General features: G+C 60.2%; 1 pseudogene; it reads left to right on the forward strand.

Moving 5' to 3' along the window:
- LOC138066519 (otoferlin-like) overlaps positions 1-3,297 on the forward strand; it is a 144,086-nt pseudogene extending 140,789 nt beyond the window's left edge.
- Positions 3,298-7,638: the final 4,341 nt, after the last annotated feature.

Below are 7,638 nucleotides of genomic sequence, written 5' to 3' on the forward strand. Positions count from 1 at the left end.
TGGCTGACATCACAGCATGCAGTGACTTCCCACAGCTCTGCTAAACTGCTCACTGCTTCCCAAAAGCTACCCTGAGCTTTTGGGCCAGGTCTCCTTGTCTTGCACCTCATGCTGCTCTTGGAGAACTCGTTCCATTTTCTATGTCTGGTCCGGAGAACTCGTTCCATTTTCTATGTCTGGTCCTGTTTGCAGAGTGCAGTGGAGGGTTGTTTAGGGCAGTGCATGCAGTGCCTGCCTCGGCATTCCCAGTGCCATGCTGCACAGAGGGCAGGTGCCCTTGGAGCGATGAACTTTAACATGCTGGCAGGACCCATGCTCTCTCCATCCTTCATGCCGTTGCTGCATACTGGCAGGCGTGTGAAATTTGTGTCTGTGTACATGTGCGTGAGGGGGACAAGGTCTTGTCACTGTCTGTTTCAAGGCCGGTAAGTAGGTGGTTTATGCATGGGTGGCTTTTCTGCGATGACTCTGAATCTGAAACGTGAGAGGCCTTCCCTTTGTGCTTGGGGTGGGATTGCTTGCCCTGTGTGTTTTGCAGGGCAGAGCGGGAGTGTCAGCATGCTCAGAGGCCAGGGGAACAACCCTGTACTAAGTGTCTAAGCACGGACCCATGTCCCTGCTGGCTGCAGCCCCTCAGGACCAAGAGACTCACACAAATCTGAGAGTTCCCTGAGGAACAGAGGTGTCCTGTCATGTCGAAGAAGCTGAGGAACATTCATAATGCTCCTTCCAGCAAGCTCTGCTCCAGACTTCCCAGCAGTGCTGCCTGCTCCTTTCCATCTCTTGAACATCCCCCTGCCCAGAGAAGGACCCCGATAACCAGCTTGCATGTTGCTCCCTCAATCAGCCTGTTCCCTCTAGGGCCCTCATGCCCATGTTGCCTCTTGGAGAGGCTGACATGGTGATTTGAGCAACCCTAGCCCATTGCTCGTTACTCTTGAGTCCTTCCAGTGTGTCTATGCCTTGCTGGCCTGGAGACATGCCAGCTGTATGCGCAGGATGGCCCTTTGCCCTCTCCTCCCTCCTGCTAATATGTGCCACCCCTCTCATCCCTCTGGGCCCTGCAGGTGGCTGAAGGGCCAGCAGGAGGACAAGCAAGACACACATGTCCCTTACCCCTCACTCACTGGCGAGGGCAACTTCAGCTGGCGCTCCACCTTTCCCTTTGACTACCTGATGGCAGAGAAGAAGATGGTCAACTCCAAGAAGGAGTCTATGTTCTCCTGGGATGAGACTGAAGACAAGCTCCCTGCTCGCCTCACCCTGCAGGTCTGGGATGCCGACCACTTCTCGGCCGACGATTTCCTCGGTAAGAGGGGAGGGCCAGCTGAGCTGGGGTGACAGGGAAGCTGGAGGGATAGGGGGAGGTTACATGGCTGATGGAGCAGGAAGGCATGTGGGATGAGACAAGGTTTATGTAGGAACAGACCCTGGAAGGACAGCCCTGGTCTTTAAGCCAATTGTGTCCTACAAACGCCTTTGGATGCTGCAGGTAAGAGCAGTTAGGCTAAGAGGCCTTGTCTTCATGCTGCTGTTCAAAGGCTGCTCCTGTAGCAAAGGCATTAGCTTTTTCCCTTAGGTGCCTGTCTGGGAGCTCTATGCCCAAGCTAGTTTTGGAGTGCAGGGTGGCTGGAAGCCGTGGGCAGATGTTTGAGAGGGTGAGAGGAGGTGGGGACGTGACCCAAAAAGCAGGCTATAGTGGAGAGATCGGAGGATGCATGGCCATAGATGTGTGGGAGGATGCCAGGACACACAGCTCAGAAATGCTTGCCAGGGCAGGAAATGTTGGCCCAGCCCGCCTCCAGCCAAAGACTCACAGTTGAGGGGTGCCACCATGTATCCTTCGCCCTCTCCTACCAGGGGCAATCGAGCTGGACCTGAAGCGCTTTCCCCGGGGAGCTAAGACTGCAAAGCAGTGCAGCATGGAGATGGGGACAAATGAGGCAGAGCTGGCCATGGTTTCCCTCTTCAAGCAGAAGCGAGTGAAAGGCTGGTGGCCGTTTGTGGCCAGGGATGAAAACGATGAGCTGGAGATGACGGCAAGGATGGGGAGAAGCGGGGGGATTTTCTGTCCTGGGGAGTGCATCCTCTGTGTACACGGAGGCCCCTTTGCAGAGCTCCTTCATGCCTGCCTCTGCTACATGGGGCCCCCTCTGCTCACCATGTCGCTGGCTGGCACCGTCTCTGGGGCCTGCGGTGGAGAGCGTTGCCCATGTCTCAGCAGGCCTCTCTCTGCTCCCTGCAGGGAAAAGTTGAAGCTGAACTACAGCTCCTGAGAGCAGAGGAGGCAGAGAAATCGCCTGCTGGGCTGGCTCGCAATGAGCCTGACCCACTGGAGAAACCCAAGTAAGTAGGAGACGCCTCTCCCCCAGCAGATGCCTGGATTTGTGGGAGATGCTGCGTCGGGTGGTTCCCGGGGAGGTAGCCAGGCAGGGGAAGGTTAGAAAGGGGTCACTTATCTGGGGATGTAGGAATGAGGGCTGCGGGCAGGGTAAAAGGGGCAGAGTCACCTCTCCTGGTTCATTCCAGTGCCCTCTATTTACTTCCCTGCCTTTCCTTAGTCTCTTCCTTCTCTCCCTCCCTTCCTAGCTCCATCCCCCTTTCCCAGCCTCCCACCTTTTCTTCCTCCCCTCTGGTACCCGTTGCCAGGACATCAGCTTCATCTGAGCACCCCTCCCTCCACCCCCCACTCAAGTCCCTGCACTCCTTCTGGGACAAATTCTGCTGGCTCCTCTTGGAAACCCTCCTGATCCTCAAGGTCAGGCTCTTTCACTGCGTGAAGGGTTATCCAAGGAAGGAGATCGTGGGCTCTCTCACAGTGCCCCTCTCCATTGCCAGCTGGGCTTGTAAAAGGAAAGTCAAGGCTGTGCCAGGGTGCGAGCAGACTGCGGTGAGCCGGGGAGGATCATGCACTTGGGCAGCCACAGGAAAGCCACATCTGGGTGGGGATGGTTGCTGTGGCCCCAACCCAGAGAGAGCCTGCTGCACCCTGGAGTGGCTGGATGGGACACAATGCTGCCGCCGCATTGGCTCACATGTTGGTTGTATTGCTTGTTGTGCCTGCCCTCCCTTTCTGTGGCCATGGCATTCATGACAGATGCTTGCTTCCCCAACAGCCGCCCAGACACATCCTTCATGAGGTTCCTCAACCCTCTCAAGTCCATCAAATACCTCACCTGCACCCGCTACAAGTGGCTCATCATCAAAATAGTGTTGGCCCTGCTGCTCCTCATCCTGCTGGCCCTCTTCCTTTACAGCATGCCAGGCTACATGGTCAAGAAGCTCGTGGGAGCGTGAGGCAAAGGGGCCTCCCCCACACGCCTAGCCCAGCGCCACCGCCTGCCCCAGCCCCATGCCCTTCTCCTCGCCTCTGCCTTGCAGCAACCTTGAGGGACATCTCCTCCCTGCTGCTGTGCCTCCTATTTTGCGTTTCTGCTTTGTGGATCCCTTTCTTGGCTTTACTCTCAGAGCAGTGGGGTTGGAGAAGGCCTCTGGTCCCCAGGCTGTCCTGTGTCCCTCACCTGGGCTGGCAGAGATGCGTGGCTGGCTACTCTGGGTCACCCGTGCTGTGGGTCCCAGATGCCTTGACCCACTGGGGGCAGAGGTCGGTGCCCCGTCTGGGCAGCTCAGCTCCTCTGCCCCAGCAGAAAGCAGAGGGAGCACTAGGGTTGCGTTGCTGGAGCTGTGGGAATGCTGCCTAAATGCTTGTTCACAGGACACGTTAAAAGCAGTCATGAACCAGTGACGTGGGGCAGAGCAGCCAGGGCTTGCTGGGAGCACGCCAGCCCCTCGGGCTTGGGGACAAGGCACAGAGCAGCCCCAAAGCCTGGCCTCCATGCCAGCACTGCCGCTGCCCCCCTCCTAGCCCTGAAGGTCACTGCCCCTGACTGCAGGGGCTGATGCCACCACAGGGCACGCCAGCCACCCTGCCCCAACAGCAGTTGAGACTTGGCAGAGCCCTTGGGCTCTGCAAGGGGCAGACTGGGCTGCCCCATCCCCAGGAAGGCAGATTTCCAGCAGCTCAAGCATCTTTCTAAGGCCACTGAAAGCAGCAGTGGTGGTGGGACTTGCCTGAAGGCTCCCATGGAGCCACGTTCTCTGGTGCAGTGTGAGCTCAGCGTGGTCTGCTGGTTTGCCTATTTATTTTGTACTGACCACTACTTCTTGGGGCTGGGGCTTTTCTTGCTGTGTATATTGGGGGAGGGAGGGAAGGTCTCTTTCTTCAGCCCACTGCAATATAAAGCTGTTGAAGATCCACCTTTCTCAGCTTCAAGTGTGCAAGACCCTTACTCACTACCTGGGGAGCTCTTGGGGTTGTTTTTAGGATGATGTTGTTGTGGTTTGTCAATAAAAGTTGGTTTAAGCTCTTCCAGAAGAGCTGCTGCCTGCCACTGCCCTCTGTTACCCAGCCACACGTGCCCTGGGGGTTCACTTCCAGCCCCGAGCACAGATTGGACCCCCCAGGGCGGAGACCCCTTGCCCACTAGGCTGTGGACATATATACCAAATGCCACCATAGACTCGAGAATAGTTTATGTGGTCAGGGACCTGTGCCGATCTTCTAGTGCAACCGTGCTGCTTGAAGCTTGGCCAGCTGGAGCAGCTTGCTCATGGTCATGTCCAGTCAAGTTTGTATTCTCTACAAGAATGGAGACGCCACGGACTCTCTGGGGAACTCATTGCAGTGTTTAACCACCCTCACAGTAAAGAAGTATTTTCTGATCTTTAAGTGCAATTTCCTGTATTTCAGTTTGTGCCACTTGCCACTTGTCCTGTCATTCAGCATCACTGAGAGGAGTCTTGCTCTCTCTTCTTTACTCCCCCTCCCCAATCACATACTAAGATGATCCCCCAGAGGCTTCTCCTCTCCAGGCTAAACAGTCCCAGCTCTCTCAGGCTCTCCTTGTCTGACAGATGCTCCAGTGCCTTAATCATCTTCGTTGCCCTTTGCTGGATTCACTGCAGGAGCTCTGTGTGTCTCTTGTACTGGGGAGTGCAGAACTGGACACAGTACTCCAGGTGTGTCCTCAGCAGTGCTGTGTGGAGGGGAAGGACCACCTCCGTCGACCTGCTGGTAAAGCTCTCCCTAATGCAGCTCATGATGCTGTTGGCCTTTCCAGCTTTGGAGTCGATTGGCCCCAGCCTGTATTGGTGCATGGAGTTGTTCCTGCCTGGCTGCAGAACTTGGCATTTCCTTCTGCCCCACCCTGGGCTTGGAGTTTGTGCAAAGCTAAGGGTGCTGCTCTAGTGGTGGCTGCAAGGCCTGGATCACCCTCCAGCAAAGCAGATCAGGGATGCTGCTCCTCAGTGCCCTCCAGTGCTTGGCCTTGCAGCCAGGGTTTGGGTGAGAGCAGCGTCAGGTGGGGCCTGGGGGTGCCCTGGCAGACCAGGTGTGTGGAAGTGATGTCGCCATGGCATCACAATGCTGGGGTCTTTCTGGAGGTGGGGCTGGGGGAAGTGCCGCTGTCACTTTGCCTGCGAGCGAGCGAGCGAGCGAGTGTGCGAGCGAGTGCGCGAGCAGGTGGAGAGCGTGGTGTTGAGCTGGGGCGAAGGAGCGAGGCAGCGGGGTAAGAGGTGGCTCCTTCCGTCTCTCTGCAATCTCTCCTCCCCTCGGGGCGCTCTCCCTGGCTTTGTCGCCCCCCCAGCGCCCACCACCCGCTGCACGCTCCCTCGGTGGGCACAAGTGCCACAATCAGGCAAACGTCCCCGCCGCGAAGCCCAGCCACGCTCGGGCACCATTCTGCGCCCTTGCTGCTCACGACCCGGTGTCCCCGCGTCACACGTGGGAAAGCAGCGGCGGGAGCGGGCAGCCAGGCAAGGCCGACGGAGTGAGGGCACCGTGCCCTGCTTTTTGCAGAGTTGCTCTCGGCGGCCTTTGGCTCTTGTCCTGGTGTCAGATTGACGCTGTCGATCTTGGGGTGCAGAGGAGCGTGCACAGGGTGAGCCGCAGAGCAGAGCAGAGCGGTCAGGGTCGGGGGAGGTTGGTGGAGGGGCGTTGGAGGGGCGGTGGGGAGCAGGGCTTTGGGGGCTGCTGGTCTGCCTTGGTCGGGGAGGGGGAGGGTGGCTGCAAGGGGCGGCGTGCTCAGAGGTGGGTGCTGTGTTTTGGGTGGCACTCTTGGAGCAGGACGTGGAGGCGGAGCGCTGAGCAGGCTGCACGCTCGCGGCGCGCTTCCGGTGGCGGCATGGAGCCTCGGAGGCTGAGCGTCGTGGGCGAGTTTGTGGTGCTGAGCCTCTTTGTGGTGTGCCTGGCCCACATGCCCTCGGTCGTCAACGTCCTCACGATCCTGTGCATAGCGGTGGTGTTGGTGCCGGCGGGGAAAAGGCCCTGGCCCAAGGTAGGAGTCAGCCTGGGCATGGCCCCGAGCTGGCGCGGGCAGCGAGAGGGCTGAGGCCGCGGCAGCACCTGCAGCAAGGGCAGCCTGACGGTGCTGCGCGCAAGCCTGCCTCCAGCCTCAGCTCTGCGTGCCCCGCGCAGCCCTTCCGCGAGCAGGGGGCCTCTTGGCGCAGCGTGGATGCTCGCCACTAAGGCAGCGCTCTCTTGGGCTGTGCAGGGGCCTTGCGGCAGTGCTGGCAGCCTGGGCAACGGCAGCGTGGACGAGCCCGGAGGTGAGCAGCCCCGGCCCAGAGCGTAGGCGCGCTCGGCAGCGCCTCCCGGCCAAGACAGCCCAGCGCCGCCAGCGCCCACCGCCCTCGGCCCCAGCTGGGGCTCCGCCCACGGGCTGCCCTCGCTCACTGCCTCTCTGCCTCCTCTTCCAGCAGCCTCCTTCCTGCCCACGGTGGACACGCAGGAGTGTGCAGCCAGCCGGCAGGCAGGGTAAGCGGAGGCCTGGCCTGCAGGGGGGCTGCCCCACAGCCCTGGCCAGGCCCACCGCAGGCAAGAGCCCGATGCAGCCCAGAGCCACAGACCTGCGCCTGGCCTGGGCCCCCCAAAGAGCAGGGCATGGCATGGCTAGGGCTGGGGTCGATGCGCGGCATGCATGCCGCATGCCTGCTGCTCACCAACTGGGAAGCCCCTTTGCTCCTTGCCCACTGCTGCAGCCCTGGCCCCAGCGCCCCCTCCGCCCGCACCCTGGCACCCTTTAGCATCTGCTGCCACAACCAGGGCTTCCCCCTGGGGCACCCAAGGCAGCCTCCTCACCTCCTTTCTCCCTCCCAGGCTCACAAGCGAGGACATCTTGCCCCCTCGCCACCTCCTGCCGACCTCCGAGCTGGACACGGATGGATGGAAGTTGGATGGCCCTCTCCCACTGCCACCAACCTCCATCCTGCTGGACGCTCCCCCAACACCTGCAGGAGTGCTGGGTGAGCTGCTTGTGCCCACAGCCCTCCCGCCATCCCCACCACGCAGGCGGGTCCGCTTTGGGCGCAACCAGACCGTGTTGCTGAGCGAGGAAGGTCACGAGCTGCTGGACTGCCTCCCCAAAGCCCCACACCTCGACTGGCCAGCCCACATCCCACGCCGGTCCATCCTGCACTGTGCCTGGGCGCCCGTCCCGCTGGCAGGGGAAGGCACAGTGCGGCCAGTTTCGCCCCCCGGGCAGTCCGAGGAGGAAGAGGACGAGGAGCCAGCGTGTGCCACCTCCCTGCAGCGCTGGCCCACCATGCAGCTCTGGAGCCCACCACCGGAGGCGCCCTCCC

This window comes from Struthio camelus, chromosome 3 (assembly GCF_040807025.1).
Source record: "Struthio camelus isolate bStrCam1 chromosome 3, bStrCam1.hap1, whole genome shotgun sequence".
NCBI lineage: Eukaryota > Metazoa > Chordata > Aves > Struthioniformes > Struthionidae > Struthio > Struthio camelus.